This window comes from Somniosus microcephalus, chromosome 1, assembly GCF_052327205.1.
Source record: "Somniosus microcephalus isolate GS21.2 chromosome 1, FLI_Smic_1.0, whole genome shotgun sequence".
Taxonomy (NCBI): domain Eukaryota; kingdom Metazoa; phylum Chordata; class Chondrichthyes; order Squaliformes; family Somniosidae; genus Somniosus; species Somniosus microcephalus.
The window spans coordinates 214,892,812-214,912,658 of NC_140987.1; positions in this window are offsets into that span (position 1 = coordinate 214,892,812).

Sequence of the window (19,847 nt, forward strand, 5' to 3'; positions counted from 1 at the left end):
TGTGCTCTTGTCAGCAAAGCTCTGCACCGGGGGCTTATTTTAACTTTGTGCGATAGTGTAAAACGAGTGATCGTAAGTTGGCGTTCCGTTTTATATATCTCTCTTTTTATTTCCATTGACTTCGATGACAATAAGGGGTAAAAATTGGGTAGCACCCCCCGAAAAAGTTAGCGCCCCCGCGGCCGATTTTCCCAGGTAGTGCCCGAGAGGGAGGAGGGGCGCTACTGAAAGTGCCCCGCGTCCCTCTTGGGGTTTGGCAAGCCAATATCACGCCGTGGTACTGCAGGCCTTCCTCCCCTTATTAAAGGGGAGGGGCCTGGCGCAGTGTGTCCCGGTGCCCAGCTGGGCCACCAGGGATCGGAATGCCGGCAAACGAGCCTGGCACTCAAGAGGAGTGCCGGGCTCACGGAGAGCAGCCGGCACCTCGCGGTGGGGGGGGCTTCACGGGGGCCGGGGACAGCAACGGGGGCAGGTGCTGGCAGGTGGCCAGCAACAAAAATGACTGCCCGTCACCTCCCCTTTAACTAGCGCTGCCCCGGCCCCAGGTAGGCCCCCTGACCCCAGCGGACATAGCGTCCAGCGGTAAGTCGGGGGGGCGCCACCCAATATTACAACCAGGGCGCGAGTGGGGCGCTGCGCACGGTGATGACATCATCGCTGGTGGCGCAGCACCGCACAGCGCTAACCTCCTGCTGAATTTCGCGGGAGGCGTTAGCGGCGCCGCGCCTAGGCGTTAGTTGATTTGTGCCCCGTTAGCACCCTTTTAGGGCGCAAATCAACCGAATTTAGGCCCCTAAAAATTAAGAGATGTAAAATGAGCTATTGATTTGCTTTCATCCATTTTACACTATCACAAAATCAAAATGACCCCCCACCCCGCCCCTGGAGTGCTACTTCATAAAAATTAATCTTTGTGATTATAAACCTCATTATAACAAACTTTTACGCTTGCACCTACTAACAGTCTTGAGAGGGTCTCTGATGGAAACAATTTATAAGCAACTAATGAGTTTGTAATAATGAGATTTGATTATAATTTACATGAAGCAAAACACCTTCACTCTTTACAGTATACTTGGTGCTTTCAGCGTGGAAAGGAACGGCCTGAGAGGTGATCTTAGAAGTATTGTTAACCCAGAATATTACTTTAAATTAAAGAATGGGAGTAGAACTAGGGGACACTGGTCCAATTTAGTAAAATATGATTTTAGGATAGATATCAGGGAATTCTTCTACACAAAGAGTAACCAACATGTGGACTAAACTTCCAGATGGAATAGTGGAGGCAAAAAACCCTGAAGTAATTTACGAAACAATGGGATGCTACAATGACGGGAGGTCAGGACCTCACTGGATGGGTGAATTAACATGGGCTGAATGGCTTTCCTCATCTGTAACTATCTTGTGATCTTGAGTTACTAGTCATTGCAGATACAGGGATGCAGAAGCAGTGCCGTACTGACATCTGCTGGCAACAGTTAGGATACATCTCACCAAGAAGCCGAATGGCTAATTTTAACTAAAGTGCTGCAGATAAAAGATTTGGGCACTCTTATGTTGTATGCTAGTAACTGAGATTTTGGCAAACGAAATATAATATCAAGGTGAATAAATAATATCCACAGAGCATGAAGGAGCAGCCTCAGACCACTATATCTCTATAAAGTGCAATGCTGGCTGACAGATCTGAGCTATGCTGCTGTCTTCCATGTTCTTCTCTTCCAGCAATAGCCACCATACCTGTGTGGAGCTTTGCTCATCATAGTTTCTGAAAGATAGTTAACTTGTTAAGCCCCGAAATTTGGTTTGGGAGCCAGCCTCCCCGGCAGGACATCACTTTTGGAATCGGGTTTGGCGGTACACTAGGTACCCTGGAAATCCTGTCAGTTCTGCCTCTCGTAGGGCTTATGGTAGGTATACCTGCACAAAGCAGAGGCACCTGCTATGCAATGGCTCTAAGTGGGTCCCACAATGCCATATCCAAACAGCAATTGACTGAAGAAAAACTGGTTGGTATTTAAATGGCAGCAGATCAGCAAGAGCCCAAGGATTGACTAAAATTCTTTCTGTGATGCTCTTAGGCCTGACCGACCTGTGTCCAACAGAGCAACAAGGCTCTACTCCAGAATCCCACTGGCTCCATAGACTGGGAGCCCCAGTAGTGCATCCCTAACATTTAAATAACCCGGTCTGCAGGATTTGGGATGGGCGGAAGGTCCGACCCACCACACTTGCGGTAGTGAAGGGGTGATTCTGAAATTCTGACCTCTTAAAGTTGGGACATAGATGACCGTCTCATCTGCCCTCGCAATATTAAGGTTAGCAAGTTCGCAGGTTGTTCATGGAGCTGCCTGGAAACTGAATGGTGGGTGCCCATGCCACTATGGGCACATCTAGGGCACCGGCCATGTTAGAGGGCCCAAAATGTCCAGCAAAGGAGAGCTGGGTGAGAAGGGAGGGTGTGGGGCTGTCAGGTTTCTCCCCTCCCTCTTGGAAAGTAGGTCGGTTTCAGTCATTTTTCAAATATTGGTAATTTTTCTCATGTGATCCAGGCCATGATCCTAGCCTAGCATCTCCCAGCAGGCTCTACTTTCTGCCCTTTGGTGGGCATGTATGCCTGGTCTCACCAGCCATATCCCTGCCAACCTTACACCAGGACCCTGAGGGCTTGGAATCCGGGAACTCCTGACCTAGGAAGTTCCTGCCCATGGCTCTACATAAGAACATAAGAAATAGGAGCAGGAGTAGGCCATATGCTCTGCGATGAAATATGCCATTCATCACTCATCTGTATTCTCTGTGTGTGATTGTGCCTGTGACTGTGGTTTAGTTTCAGTTTCATTTCCCTTACCTCAGTTCCATTTCCTCACCTGTATTTTATTGTGTGTAGGGCTCCGCCCATACCTGGCCCCTACTTAAGCAGGCCCAGCGTGTCTCACATCCAGTACAGCCGACCTCTGGATGGGAGACACTTCTCCACTGTGTGTTACCTTCTAAGTTAATAAAAGCCTTGCTTTGTTCAGTTAACATTGAGTCTCGGATTTATTGAGGCACATCAATTTTATTAACTTATTTTTCAACACAATGGATCAACTCTTGAAACCCGAACGTTTGGATTTGGACCAGCATGCTTCGGACGCATTGGCACGCTTCGGACACTGGTTTAAGTGTATGGAATTCTTCCTGGACAATTCCGCAGCCATCACAGGCGCTACGGACACTGAAAGTATGAAACTCGGAATCCTGCGGAATTGGGTAAGCCACCGGGTTTACCCCCTCATCCAAGACGCCAACACGTACCCGGCCGCCTGCGACATCTTAAAGGCGCATTACCAGCAGCCTACGAATGAGGTGTATGCTAGGCATCTGCTCGCTACTCGCGCACAGCGACCTGGGGAATCGCTGGATGAGTTCCTAGTCACCCTGAAAACGCTTGGCAAAGACTGCAAGCGCCAAGATGTAAAAGCCGCAGTGTACACTGACGAGCTTGTTCGTGATGCCTTTATCACAGGCCTCAGCTCCACTTACATCCGGCAGAGACTGCTGGAAAAAACGGGATTGGACCTGAAACAGGCTGTGGACACAGCGCGATCCCTGGATGTGGCCCAGAGAAACTCGGACGCCTACTCTTCAGCCCGCGCTGCCCACGCCGCCACGTGTGCACCAAGGGCGCCGCCATCTTGGAAGGCACCTTCCCTGCCCGGCAGCCCGACACCGTCGGGGCCCCGCTCTCCCCCCAGAAGCCCTACAACAGCCGCGACGCGTCGGGGCCCCAACTGCTACTTCTGCGGACAGCCGAAACACACCAGAAACCTGTGCCCGGCGAAAGGCACCACCTGCTTCAAGTGCGGTAAGAAGGGGCACTTCGGGAAGGTGTGCAGAGGGAACCCCGCCGGAAAACCCGCCACCGCCGCGTGTGCGCCGTGGGAGCGGCCATCTTGGACGCCATCTTGCCCGACCTCGTGGGGTCCGCCATCTTGTGAGCAGACAGCGTGGACGCCATCTTGTCTCGATCAGGGCCCTACAGTGGCATCGGTCACAGTGGACCAGACCAGGCCGCACCCGCTATCCAAATCAATGGTGGACATCGAGGTAAACGGGTGCGGGGTTAAAGGTTTAATTGACAGTGGAAGTACGGAGAGTTTTATCCACCCTGAACTAGCACAACAACTCTCTCTAATGGTGGTCCCTACTCGGGGTACCATCTCTATGGCTGATAAAACCCAGACATCGACCATTATGGGTTACTGCGCGGTACAATTGTCCGTTAACGGAACTGTATACGATAATTTTAAATTACTAATCATGAAGAATCTATGTGCGAGCGTGATCTTGGGCCTGGATTTCCAGTGCCACCACCAAAGCATCACGCTCAATTACGGTGGGTCCCAGCCGCCCCTCACAGTGTGCGGCCTGGCTACCCTGAAGGTAAAGCCGCCTTCGCTATTCGCGAACCTTACCCCTAACTGCCGGCCAATAGCGACCAAAAGCAGGAGGTACAGCTGGGAGGACAGGCGGTTTATCGCGACCGAGGTAGACAGGCTCCTGAAGGAGCGCATTATTGAATGCAGCAACAGCCCGTGGCGCGCCCAAGTGGTGGTGGTGAGGGGTAGCGAGAAGAAACGGATGGTGATCGACTATAGCCAAACGATCAACAGGTACACCCAACTAGACGCCTACCCGCTACCCCGCATATCAGAAATGGTGAACCAAATCGCCCAATACCGGGTGTTCTCCACCATCGACCTCAAGTCAGCATACCACCAGCTCCCTATCAGACCAGAGGACCGCCCGTACACCGCCTTCGAGGCGAACGGACGCCTCTACCAATTCCTCAGAGTCCCCTTTGGGGTGACGAATGGGGTCTCGGTCTTTCAGAGGGAGATGGACCGCATGGTCGATGACCACCACTTGCAGGCAACCTTCCCCTACCTCGACAACGTCACCATCTGCGGTCACAACCAGCAGGATCACGACTCGAACCTCGAGAGGTTCCTGAAAACCGCACAAAAACTCAACCTCACTTACAACGAGGACAAGTGCGTTTACAACACCACGCGCCTCTGCATACTAGGCAGCGTGGTGGAGAATGGGGAAATCGGACCAGACCCCGACCGATTGCGCCCCCTACGGGAGCTGCCCCTGCCCAACACTCCCAAAGCCCTGAAAAGGTGCCTGGGGTTATTTTCTTATTATTCCCAATGGGTCCCCAACTACTCCGACAAAGCCCGCCCCCTCTTGAAAGCATCCTCTTTTCCGCTCTCTGCTGAGGCCCACGCCACCTTCAAAAGCATTAAGCGGGATATTGAGCGGGCCACGCTACAGGCAGTGGACGAGAACACTCCCTTTCAAGTGGAAAGTGATGCATCTGACTTTGCCTTGGCGGCCACCCTCAACCAGGCGGGGCGGCCCGTAGCTTTCTTCTCGAGGACCCTCCAAGGGCCCGAGATCAGACACTCCTCCATGGAAAAGGAGGCCCAAGCCATCGTGGAGGCAGTGCGCCACTGGCGCCACTACCTAGCCGGCAAACGCTTCACCCTACTTACCGACCAGCGGTCGGTAGCGTTTATGTTTAATAATAAACAGAAGGGGAAGATTAAAAATGATAAGATTCTCAGGTGGCGGATCGAGCTCTCCACCTTCGAGTATGACATCATTTACCGGCCAGGGGCCCTTAACGAATCCCCCGACGCCCTCTCACGAGGGATGTGTGCCAGCGCCACCGGGGATCGGCTACAGACCCTCCACAACGACCTCTGCCACCCAGGGGTCACACGGCTGTTCCACTTCATAAAGTCCCGCAACTTACCCTACTCGATTGAGGAAGTTCGGTCTCTGACCAGGAACTGCCGCACTTGCGCTGAGTGCAAGCCTCGGTTCTACCGCCCAGATAGAGCCCACTTAATCAAAGCTACACGGCCCTTTGAGCGGCTCAGCTTAGATTTCAAGGGCCCCCTCCCGTCAGCCGACCGCAATGTTTACTTCCTGAACATTGTGGACGAATACTCCCGTTTCCCATTCGCCTTCCCCTGCCCAGACATGACCAGCGCCACGGTCATTAAATGCCTCAACAGCCTGTTCTGCCTGTTCGGTATGCCGAGCTACATCCACACGGATAGGGGGGCGTCCTTCATGAGCGAAGAGCTACGCCAGTACATGCTGTCCAGGGGGATCGCCACGAGCCGTACCACCAGCTACAACCCCCAGGGTAACGGCCAGGTGGAGCGAGAGAACGGGACAGTATGGAAAGCAGTCACTCTAGCTCTAAGGACCAAGGGCCTCCCTATCTCCCGCTGGCAGGAAGTCCTCCCAGATGTGCTCCATTCGATACGGTCGCTATTGTGTACTGCCACTAATGCCACGCCTCATGAACGAATGTTTGTTTTTCCCCGGAAATCCACCTCAGGCGTATCCATGCCGTCATGGCTCTCCACCCCAGGTCCGGTATTTGTATGAAGGCATGTGAGGGGCCACAAGACGGACCCTCTCGTGGAGTCAGTGCACCTACTCCACGCCAACCCCCAATACGCGTATGTCCGGCACGCCGACGGAAGGGAGGACACCGTGTCCATAAAAGACGTCGCCCCAGCCGGTAACGACAACAACCACAACAACGATCACAGCAACTCTTACCCACCCACTACTCTTTCATCACCCCCGGAAGAACATCGACCAACGGTACCCCCACCAACCACCCTTCAACAACCCTGGCGGCGCCCCCGGCAGAGACCCAGGAGGCCACCGGGGACACCCAGCCGACACCCGCGGCACCACAACAGCCACATCGGTCACAGAGGACTATCAAACCCCTGAACAGACTAAATCTATAGAAGGGGTGAATGTGATGAAATATGCCATTCATCACTCATCTGTATTCTCTGTGTGTGATTGTGCCTGTGACTGTGGTTTAGTTTCAGTTTCATTTCCCTTACCTCAGTTCCATTTCCTCACCTGTATTTTATTGTGTGTAGGGCTCCGCCCATACCTGGCCCCTACTTAAGCAGGCCCAGCGTGTCTCACATCCAGTACAGCCGATCTCTGGATGGGAGACACTTCTCCACTGTGTGTTACCTTCTAAGTTAATAAAAGCCTTGCTTTGTTCAGTTAACATTGAGTCTCGGATTTATTGAGGCACATCATGCTCCATCGAGCCTGCTCCGTCATTCAATAAGATCATGGCTGATCTTTTACCTCGACTCCACTTTCCCACCCTATTCCCATATTCCTTGATTCCCTTAGTGACCAAAAATCTATCGATCTAAGTCTTGAATATACTCAACGACTGAGCATCCACAGCACTCTTGGGTACAGAATTCCAAAGATTCATAACCCTCTAGTGAAGAAATGGCCGCCCCCTTATATTAAGGCTACGTTCTCTAGTTCTGGACTCTCCAACCGGGGAAACAACCTCTCAGCATCTACCCTGTCAATCCCTGTAAGAATTTTGTATGTTTCAATGAGATCACCTCTCATTCTTCTAAACTCCAGAGAATATAGGCCCATTCTACTCAATCTCTCCTCATAGGTCAACACACTCCTTCCAGGATTCAATTTAGTGAACCTTGATTGCACCCCCCCCAAGGCAAGTATATTTTTCCTTATGTAAGGAGACCAAAACTGTGTACAGTACTCCAGGTGTGGTCTCACCAAGGCCCTGTACAATTGTAGCAAAACTTCCTTACTCTTATACTCAACCCCCCTTGCAATAAAGGCTAACATACCATTGCCTTCCTAATTGCTTGCTGTACCTGCATGTTAACTTTCTGTGATTCGTGTACAAGGACACCCAAATCCCTCTACATACCAACATTTACGAGTCTCTCCTCTTTTAAAAAATATTCTGCTTTTCCATTCTTCCTACCCCCTCGTACGCTGATTGTTTGAGGCAGTTGGAAGTTCCATCCCCACAAGGCCAATTGGAAATTCCAGTGCAAGGCCAGGACCCAATATATATGGTTTTTGGCCTAATTTCCAGCCCTTCTGGTGAACTCCTGCCGAAGTCACAGCACGAGTACGTCAGAAGAGTGGTGCAGTTTTTGGGGTCTTATGTTCAGAATTACAGTAGGCTTCAAAAATGCCAGAAAATGCATCAAATTTGATGTCAAAAATCAAAGTTATTCATTGGCGGGGGAAAGGGAAATGCCCCCATGTCCATAAGAAAATAAAGGGTTGATTTGTCGATAAGGCACTCCCAGCGGGAAGTAGCGCCCATAGGAAGTGCTGGTCAGAAAGCGCAGCAGGCCCACTGTGGTTTTTGCCCACTTATTTAAATGGAAGGAAAATCAGACACCTTGGGTCTGCGATTTCCCATCCAGCGCTCCCAATGAAGGCTGGGAATGCCTGATTACAGAATTAGCGCTTAAGGCTCATACTTTCAGCATTCACATGCCCCTCAGTCATTTCTAAATTCACCACAGGTGAAAATTCCCCTTTGGTGTATTGCCATAACAATATACCTGTACCTTAAGGTACGACAAACCCATGTCCCACTGCACTTTCAATCTAGCTTCTTGGGTTGGATTCTCCTCTTCAGAGCAGAGTTCCAGTGGGGCGGGATTTTTACCTGCCCTTCTGGCTTTGCCCCAACCCTGACCCATTTTCCTGGGTCAGAGGTCATTCATGAAGCATGGCAGGCTCCTGGCGGGATTCCCACTGCCAACAGAGAACATGCTGGTGCCCAGCTGCAAAATCCCGGCAGTGCTGCAATGGGACCACATCAAAAGAGGTAGCCGGGCACTTAAAGGAAAGGAAGCGCCCTGTAGATCAGAGATTTAGCAGCCTAGTGGGCTTCAGCAAAGATGAAGGCTTACACAGGGGCACGATTGGAGGGAGAGAAGGCTGCTACAAGGCCCTTTCTCTCCATTGAGAGACTGCAAGGCCATTACTGCTGCTTCCCAGAGGTTACTGCCATCTTCCATCTGGGAGTCCCGGGAAATGGCGGTAACTGGGGCAGGCACCAGCAAAGTCTGCTTGAAACCTGGGGCCTGCATCCTAATTCGGGCTGGTTAGGGAAGGAGAATCCAGCCCTTTTTCTTCATCTGTTGCAAAGACTACACACAGGGCCATTTGTGTTATAAGGTGTTTCAGTGCAGATCGTCAGTATTTGCTAATTTTTGAAGTTGGCACATATGCACATCGCTGTACCTTTCATCAAAGCCCATTTCAAGTGTTCTGAAACAATTTCCAATCCCCCCCCACCTCCGGAGATTTTGAGTGTGGGTGGGCTTTGTGGTGTTATACTGCAATCCATCACCAGATGGCAATTACGGACCACACTTTGGAACAAAGGACGACTATTGAGATGAGAATCAATATTAGATAATGTAAATTAACCTTTAACTTAAAAAAATCTGCAAACTATTAAGGGCTAAAAATTGAGTAGCGCCCCAATAACTGTCTTAACATAAGAGAACTCAAAATATTCTATATATTTTCCAGCTTGGAAAATGTGAGTATTCTTACAGCTGAATAGAGTGGGCTGTGAAAGAACCACACCTTCATCTCCTCCGCTCCAATGTCAAACTGCCTGCAAACCTCTCTCTTACCATCAGTGAGTGGCATTTGACATCTGAAGGCAGACAGCAAGCACTGCATCAGCAGACTGCCTGCACCTGACCTGCTATACCCATTAGACTTGACTCCATTTACCTCGTGAGGATCCTGACTGGCTTTGTGTGTGTGAATGTTCACTCTTGTGTGCATATCATTTTTTTTAAATGATTACAATTGTGGAGAATATGAATAGAAGACTGGAAAAGAATAGATCCAGAAAACCAAATCCACTGACTGTGGATTCCCTTTGAATACAGTCTGTGTTCTATTAACAAAGGATTGTATTTCTATTATGGTTCCGCTACTAAATACGGTAATCTCAGCTGTCATGTTTGTATTTTTCTATCTTTCCCTTTTTTTATATGACCCTCTGCTTCTTGGCCTGTTCTGCAATCAGGCCTTTCTCCCAGGCCTCTGCCGCTGCCAGTCTGTAAGGAAATGTGGTAGTTGAAAGAGACCTAAAATTCGATTTCTAAATGGTGGGCTCTGCTGCCACCTTCAAACGGCCTGCTCCTCTTCTAGTGCTGCAGCAATGTTCACATTATTCTTCCCTGGCAGTGATGGGCTCCCTCTCTGGTGGAGTTCCCACTGGGAGCCCCAGTCTCTGATCCAGTAGGAGAAGGCAAATCCAGCCCTACAACTTGTAATTTTAGAAAATGTACTGATGATACCAAGCTATGTGACGAAAGAAAGAAAATTAATTTAATGCACTTGTCCACTAACTGTGGAAGATTAGCTAGTATATAATAGAGACAATTCTGGCCAAAGTCACAAACAACCTCCTCTCTTACTGTGACCAATGTGCATTAGCTCTCTTTGTCCTCCTTGACCTCTGTGCGGTGTTCGAAACTGCTGACAATGTCACCCTTCTCCATTGCCTCGCCTCTCTCTGGGACTGCTTCTCATGGTTCCACTCCTATCTATCTGAAAAGAATCAGCATATCTCCAGCAGTAGCTTCTCCTCCCACCCTTTCGCTATCACCTCCAGAGTCACTTGAGGTTCTATTATTGGCTACATTCCTCATCCATTTGCTGCCCATCAGCAACATTATCCACAGGTACAGGACCACCATACATTTGTATACTGAGGACACCAGTTTTAACTTATTTACCACCTCTCTCAACTCCATGACCACCTCCACACTGTCTGACTGGTGTTATGGATGAACCACAGCTTCCTCTAATTTAACACGAAGACCAAAGTCACCCAGGCAGATTTTCCTGACTGTTGCCTGTCTCTTTAAGCCACGTGTTCTTTCTCATTATCTATGAGCTCTACACTTCTAAACCAGTGCCTGCCCCGGGCTTTCCAGGGTCCTCTTCAATAAGTTAATATGGAGCTTAATTGCACTCACCTCTGAAATTATATTAGTAATATATAGGAAAAAAATTGTTGGTCAACTTTTTATTCCTTTTTATTGCTTTATTCATCCTGTTGTCTTTTTCTATTTATTTTAATAATTTCCTCCTTTTGATGACTGACTATATTAAAATGTCCAAATAACAGTGTCAAAATTAGAAAGTTAAAAGAAAGAAAGACTTGCATTTATATAGCACCTTTCATGACCACCGGACAGTCACTGTTGTAATGTGGGAAATGCGGCAGCCAATTTGTGCACAGCAAGCTCCCACAAACAGCAATGTGATAATGACCAGGTAATCTGTTTTTGTTATGTTGATTGAGGGATAAATATTGGCCAGGACACCGGGGATAACTCCTCTGCTCTTCTTCAAAATAGTGCCATGGGATCTTTTACGTCCACCCAAGAGAGCAGTTGGGGCCTCGGTTTAACGTCTTATCCGAAAGACGGCACCTCCGACAGTGCAGCACTCCCTCAGCACAGCACTGGAGTGTCAGCCTAGATTATGTGCTCAAGTCCCTGGAGTGGGACTTGAACCCACAACCTTCTGACTCAGAACCGACTGAGTCACAGCTGACAGCTTAAGAGTAAAAAGTGAATTTAGCTAGAATATTTTTACATGTGATAATAAAACTGTGAAATAAATTATCGGGAAGGTCACTGAAGCCTACAGTATAAATTTGTTCAAAAGATAATTAGGTCGTCTTCTGGAAACAAGGGATTTAGAAACATGTTGAGAAAGTGAATAGGTGGGGATGAAATCAGTCACAAAGGGATGGGTTTGTTGAACCCAATCACCTTGTCCTGTTCTGACAAGTTCTAGTGTAAATCAGGTCTAAATGGTTAAGAACTGGTGCTAATCTAACAGAATAATAATGTGCTAATAGGACTCAAAATTTCTAGATTATTCCAATTGCAAAATAATCCACAAATCTAAGTGTGAATTGGGACAGGTGTAGTTAGCACACTGGGAGCAGAAAATTGAGTGTAAGTGGAATTTAAATGGATGGGATTAATGAAAGGGAAGTGCCACAATAGAGTGACAAACATTCTGAAAGCCTTTTGACAGGCTCAAGAAACAACTCGGCCCTTTTACCAAGGATGAAGGGACGAGGATTAAGAAGAAGACGAACAAAATGAAGGGAAAGGAAACCCCAATGTGAAGGCATGAGTCATCAGGCAAATAATGGAGCAGCTCAGCTCACCACCCCTGTTTTATGACTTTGAAGTGGTTGTGCTGCCCCATGAAGTGGCGGTGAAGCTGCTCACCTTCGGTGCCATTCCATGTTGCCACCCCCATGAGTCAGCATTCCAGCATTACTGGAGGTAGGGATATTGGTAAAATAGGGCCATGGGCTAAAAAGTGACAATGTCAGTAAGCATGAGGTGTTGCATTTTTATGGAAAAATACAATAGTGATAATTATACTCTTAATGGAAGTAGGCTCAGTGCTGTGGAAGAGCAGAGGAATTTGAGGGTACATGTTCACAGGACAATAAAGACAGCAACTTCGGTTGATAAGGCTGTAAAAAAAAAACTAATGGTTTTCCAGGTTTTACCACTTGAGGTTTGGAATAATTCAAGCCAAGAGGTAATGATGAGCCTATATAAAACTTTAATAAGATCTCCCAGCATCCGTGGAGAGAGAAACCAAGTTAACAAAGGTGCTGTGGGAAGGGGTGTTGGGGGTGCAGGAGATGCAACACCTGACCTTTTACCTCCTCCCTTCCCACTGTCCAGAGCATCAAACACTCCTTCCAGGTGAAACAGCGATTTACTTGTACTTCTTGCAATTTAGTATACTGTGCTCACGATGCAGTCTCCTTTACATTGGGGAGACCAAACGTGGATTGGATGATCACTTTGCAGAACACCTCCATTCAGCCTGCAAGCGTGACCCCGAGCTTCTGGTCGCCTGTCATTTTAATTCTCTGGACCACTCCCAGTCTGACCTCTCTGACTTTGGCCTCCTACACTGTTCCAACGTAACTCGAGGAACAGCACCTCCTCTTTCGATTAGGCACTTTACAGCCTTCCAGACTCAACACTGAGTTCAAAAATTTCATATCATAACCTCTGCCCCCATCTTTTTGGACAGCAGCTTGTGCTGATGATTGTGATATTCCCATTTACACCTCCAGACCCATCTTTTGTTTCTTTACTTGTCCCATTACCACCCCCTTTTGCCTTGCACTATCATCCCTTTTGTCGTTCAATCGCTCATGCCTTCCACCCTATCACCTGTGAGGATAAGGATGATAAAGACTGTCAGAAGGACAGCCAGAATGCAGGCCATTGCACTTTGGAGCAGGAGGCTGTCCTAAGGGGGGAGGAGGAAGAGGAGGAGAGGAAGTGTAATGTGGTAGTTGTAGGGGATTCTATAATTAGGGGGACAGATAGCATCCTTTGTAAGCAATCTCGAGAGTCCCACATGGTATGTTGCCTACCTGGTGCCAGGGTAAGGGACATCTTGAACCGGCTTGAAAGGATATTGGAGAGAGAGGGGGAGGATCCAGTCTTTGTGGTCCATGTTGGGACCAATAACATAGGGAAGAGTAGGCAAGAGGTCCTGTTTGGGGAGTACCAGAAACTAGGAGCTAAATTAAAAACAGGACCTCAAGGGTTATAATCTCTGGATTATTACCTGAGCCACGTGCAAATTGGCATAGAGATAAACTGATTAGGAAAGTAAACACGTGGCTAAAGGGGTGGTGTGGGAAAGACGGGTTCCATTTCATGGGGCACTGGCACCAGCATTGGGACAGGCAGGAACTGTACCATTGGAACGGGTTCCACCTGAAACGGTCTGGGACCAGGGTCCTGGAGGAAAGGATAAATAGGGCGGTCACAAGGACTTTAAACTAGTAAATGGGGGGTGGAGGGGGTGGGTGCAAGAGCTGTACTTTCCAAAAAAAGCCATGGACAACTAAAGAGGTAAGGGGCAGCGTAAAACTAAAGGAAAGGGCATACAGAAAACACCAAAAATAGCACAGATCCTGGTGAATGGGAAAGATACAAAGAACAGCAAAGGGTCACAACAGATAGTAAGAGCTACAAAAAGGGAGTATGAAAAGAAACTTGCAAGGGATATCAAAATTAATACAAAGAATTTTTACAGTTACGTTAGGAAAAAGAGGGTGGTCAGGAGCAATGTTGGCCCCTTAATAACTGAAAGTGATGATATTGTCAATGACAATGGGGAAATGGCAGACATGTTGGATAATTACTTTGCGCCAGTATTTACATTAGAAGAGGATAGCATGCCGGAAATCCCAAAGAAACTAATATTGAATCGAGGACCGGGATTCAATAAAATTAATGTAAGTAAAATAACTAATGAAGAAAATAATGGCACTAAAGAGTGACAAATTCCCAGGGCCAGATAGTTTCAATCCCAGAGTTTAAAGGAAGTAGGTGAGCACATTGCAGATGCCCTAACTATAATCTTCCAAAGTTCTCTAGATTCAGGAACCGTCCTTTTAGATTGGAAAATTGCATATGCCACTCTGCTTTTTAAAAATGGCGAGAGAGGGAAACCAGGGAATTATAGACCAGTTAGCCTAACATCTGTTGTTGGGAAATTGCTAGAGTCTATAATTAAGGATCGGGTGACCGAACACCTCGCAAAGTTTCAGTTGATCACTGAGAGCCAGCATAGATTTGTAAAAGGTAGGTCATGCCTGACAAACCTGATTGAACTTTTTGAAGAGGTGACTGACAGGGGAATGTTTATGGATGTTATTTATATGGACTTCCAGAAGGCATTTGGTAAAGTCCCACATAAGAGACTGTTATCTAAGGTAGAAGCCCACGGAACTGAGGGCAAATTATTGACCTGGTTAAGAAGTTGGCTGAGCAGCAGGAGACAGAGAGTAGGGATAATGAGTATGTGCTCAAATTGGCAGGATGTGACTAGTGGTGTCCCATAGGAGTCTGTGTTGGGGCCTCAACTATTCACAATATTTGTCAATGACTTAGATGATGGCATAGAAAATCATATATCCAAATTTGCCGATGACATTAAGATAGGTGGCATTGTAGGCAGTGTAGATGAAAGCATAAAATTACAAAGGGATATTGATAGATTAAGTGAATGGACAAAACTGTGGCAAATCTGAGGTCATCTGCTTTGGACCTAAAAAGGATAGAACAGAGTACTTTCTAAATGGTGAAAAGCTAAAAACAATGGATTTCCAAAGAGACTTTTGAGGTTCAGGTACATAGATCATTAAAATGTCATGAACAGGTACAGAAAATAATCAAAAAGGCTAATGGAATGCCGGCCTTTATATCTAGAGGACTAGAATACAAGGGGGTAGAAGTCACGCTACAGTTATACAAAACCCTGGTTAGACCACACCTGGAGTACTGTGAGCAGTTCTGGCACCACACCTTAGGAAGGATATATTGGCCTTGGAGGGAGTGCAGCGTAGGTTTACCAGATACCCGGACTTCAAGGTTAAGTTACGAGAAGAGATTACACAAATTAGGGTTGTATTCCCTAGAATCTAGACGGCTAAACAGTGATTTGATCGAAGTTTTCAAGATATTATGGGGAACTGATAGGGTAGATAGAGAGAAACTATTTCTGCTGGTTGGGGGTTTTAGGACTAGATGGCATAGTCTAAAAATTAGAGCCAGGCCTTTCAGGAGCGAAATTGGGAAACGCTTCTACACAAAGGGTGGTAGAAGTTTGGAACTTTCTTCCGCAAACGGCAATGGATTCTAGATGAATTGTTTCATTTTAAATCAGAGATTGATAGCTTTTTGTTAACCAAAGGTATTAAGGGATACGGGCCAAAAGTGGATATATGGGGGTCGATTTTAACTCAGCCGTGAGGCGGGCTTTGAGGCGTGTGGGGGGTTAAAATCGCAAAAACTGGGGGTCAGGACCCCCCCGCCTGGTTCCCGACCCCGAGCCATTTTAACCCAGGTGTGTCTGATGGTCCCGAATCAGTCCCGCCTCCAAAAGGCGGGACTGGTCTTTAAGGCCCTTAATCAGCAATAATTGGCCTTTATAATCCCATTTTAACAGGCCCTTGCATTTTTAACCCTTTTCCCACGTAAAACATGCCTGGTGGGGATCATGCCTGTTAAACCTGGCGTGAGCACTATTGGCTTGCTGACTATCAGCTGCAGGTCAACCATTAAAGAGGAGATTTGATCAGTCATCATTTGCAGGTGGCAGGACTTTGTTGTTTCAGGCCTGGGGCAACTTTTACCAGGCTTAACCACACCTGTGGAAGGTTGAAGCCTCACACACATCTCCAGTGTGACCTCCTGGGAAACCCTGCTCGCCACCTTCACTCAGCGCTTCTTCAACGGAGGCATATACCAGAAGCATGGGAGCCATTTATTTCCTTCCCTTCTGGGCATTAGATGAGCTCGAACACCAGCCGTGGCACCAGCAGAGCCATGAACAACAGCAGCAGCAACAGGAACGCCAGGCTGCTGCTCACCCACCTGAAGCTGCACAGGCCAGAAGGGGCCAGCGCTTGGAAGTGGCTTGAGAGCACCTTGCTGCACATCAGGGGGCCATGGGGACCCATATCTGCAATGGCAGTCCTACTCAGAAGGACTTCCATGAAGGTCTGGTTTCTCTGTTCAATAGATGACCATCGCTCCTCAAGAGATGTCATTCTATTATGAGCACTCAGCATGTTTTCCATACCCTGGTGACTTATCTCCTCCATGGAGGTTGCCATCCTTTCCATGGTGATGCGTTCATGCGCCAAAGACTCCACAAAGGCTCTGCTCATGTTCGCTATGGACTCCTCCATTTGCTCCACACTCACATTGACCCTGGAGACAAAACCTGCCAAAGACTCCTGCATCTGTTCCTGGAGTTCCAGCCCCACTGATCTTATGGATGGACCCAGAGGCAGAGGGTCGACATGCAGCTGAGCTGAGCTGGCAGAGTCCTGTGCCCTCCGACTAGCCCTCTCCACTGCTGTCCCTGTCTCCACAATCTGCTGATGCTCACTTGTGAGCTGTGATACACCAGGTGACAACACTACTCTATGTCCCGAAGGTCCCACCGAGGTGTGAGTGTCTGCGCTGGTGCTGGGTGCGCTGAATTCTGCTGATGCTGCGCCCTCAAAGGTTGCAGATTCCTCTGAGGAGTCTGGAAGCTCAGGCTCTTCCTCCTGGACATTGGGGACGGGGGCTCTCGATGGTCCTATGGGGGAGTAAAGGAAAGAGTTAGAGATGTGAGGTCAAGGTTACATGCACATTGCATATTGCAGATGATCATAGGTTCATCTGTTATAGCTTCAGAATCATCATCAGTGACTCATGCAATGTCAATGAGAGAGATGGAAAACTATTCTGTCACCAGCTTGCTGTGATGCACCCATCTGTCCGGCCCCTACTTGCGCCTCATCCTCCAGTACTACGATCTCCAGGACCACCTTCTCCCAGGGGTGAGGTGGGCTACTGATGATGGCCCTCCTCCTGTCCTCGCTCGTTCTCTTTTATTGTGAGCTCTCTTTTCCTGCAATGAGGGAGACAAGTGGGGTTTGAGTGAGAATGAAGGAGTGAGTGTAGAGAATTCATAGCATAGATGCTTAGAAGGAGACAAAGATGGAGTGAGGTGGCAAGACCAAGGGCCCTCCCTGTGTGTTGTAAGTTGTTTTAGAAACAGAAACATAGAAACTAGGAGCAGGAGTAGGCCATTCGGCCTTTCGAGCCTGCTCCGCCATTCAACGAGATCATGGCTGATCATCCAAACCCTAGCACCCGGTCCCTACACCGACAGCCATCCCACCCAAGCCCTATCCCCGTAACCCCACGTATTTAATCCCCCCTAACACTAAGGGTCAATTTTTATCATGGCCAATCAACCTAACCCGCACATCTTTGGACTGTGGGAGGAAACCGGAGCACCCGGAGAAAACCCACGCAAACACGGGGAGAATGTGCAAACTCCACACAGACAGTCACCCGAGGCCGGATTTGAACCCGGGTCCCTGGCGCTGTGAGGCAACAGTGCTAACCACTATGCCACCGTGCATAGCATCAGAGTGATAGGGAGTGTGAGGGCTGCATAGTCGAATAGTTAGGTGAATGTGAGCATAGAGAGAGAGGGAATGGGTAAGGGTGTATGGATATCAGTGTCAAGTGGGATATGGAGGAAGAGATTGCTAAAGCTGAGTGCTGGTGAGGAGAGGCAATGGAGATCAGATTGAGAGTGATGGGAACTTCATACTCACTTTTCCAGTGTGCTGAAGGCCATGAAATCTCTTCCTGCACTGTATCCAGGTTCTGCGGGTAGCCGATAAGGAGTTGACTTCCTCTGCCACTTGCAGCCACGCAGTCTTTGTCTGCTGGGGAGGCATCTTCCTCCCTGATGAAGGGAAGAGCACCTCCTTGTGAGCTCTTGCTCCCTCCACTAAAGCCTGCAGGGCAACGTCGTCAAAACGGGGTGCAGACCTCGGTCTTTCTCTTGCCATTCTGCTTCCAGCTCAGTGTATCAGCAAATGCCAAAAGGTTGGCAGCCTGCAGAAGAAGCAAGGCTTGTCGCAGACCCTAAATGCAGCAGCAATAATGACATCATATTATGCGACTTTCTGACTGGAAATACTCATTTGCCAAGGGTTCCCACATGTTGGAAATCACTTGGCCAATTGAGTTAAAATTGCATCAATCTCACACACCCATTTAGATTCGTGTGGGAAACACCAAATTCGGGGAACCCGACAATTCCCCGCACCTGATTTAAAATTGACCCCATGGAGTTAGATCACAGATCAGCCAAGATCGCATCGAATGGCGGAACAGGCTCGAGTGGCTGAATGGCCCACTCCTGTTCTTATGTTCCTATCAACCTTCCCTTTTGTTCTTTCCTCCGCTCCTCCTTTCCCTGCCCCTGCACCTGCTTAAAACCTGTTACATCTCTAACCTTTTCCAGTTCTGACGAAAGGCCATTGACCTGAAACGTTAATTCTGTTTCTCTCTCCACAGATGCTGCCTGACCTGCTCAGTATTTCCAGCATTTTCAGCTTCTTTTTCAGATTTCCAGCATCCGCAGTATCTTGCTTGTGTTTTACTGAGCTCTCAGTTGGAGTATTATGGGCAGTGTTGGGGTCCACACTATAGGAAGGATACTGAGGCTTTGGAGGGGCACAAAGTCGAGTCATTGGACGCAGCCTGGTATGAAGAAACACAAATATGAAGAAAGACTTGAAAAGTTGGGCATTTGTTTGTTGGAACAACACAGATTACAGGGCAATATGATAGAAGTGTTTAAAAGTATGAAAACATGGGACAGGGTAGATAGAAACAGGCTGTTTCCAATAGTTGAGGTGTCAAGAACCAGGGACCATAGATATAAGATTAAATATAAGAGATTTCGAACAGAAGGAAGGAGAAATTTCTTTACGCAGTGTTGTGGGACGGATCACATAGCTCTATTTTTGGCTATCAGCTGACCTGGGCCCTATAAAGACAGTTTCCCAGAGTCATCACCAGCTAAGATTCAACAACAGCTGAAAATATGCTGATAGCATCTAGGTGGGTGCAGCTAATTGGCCTTTGCTGGCTGATGGTCATCCTGGCATCCCTTCTTTGATGAAGTACCACATAAAGCGTGCTGCGATTTGAATGCTTCTAACGAACTATCCAGTATAAGAGTTAATTGAGACTTCACATACATCTCTGCATCAGGCCTGAGAGAAACATAGAAACATAGAAGATAGGAGCAGGAGTAGGCCATTTGGCCCCTTGAGCCTGCTCCGCCATTCAATGAGATCATGGCTGATCATCCAAATTCAGTACCCTGTCCCTGCCTTCTCCCCATATCCCTTGATCCCTTTAGCCTTAAGAAATATATCCAACTCCTTCTTGAATATATTTAATGAACTGGCCTCCACCGCCCTCTGTGGCAGAGAATTCCACAGGTTCACCACTCTCTGGGTGAAGAAATTCCTCCTCATT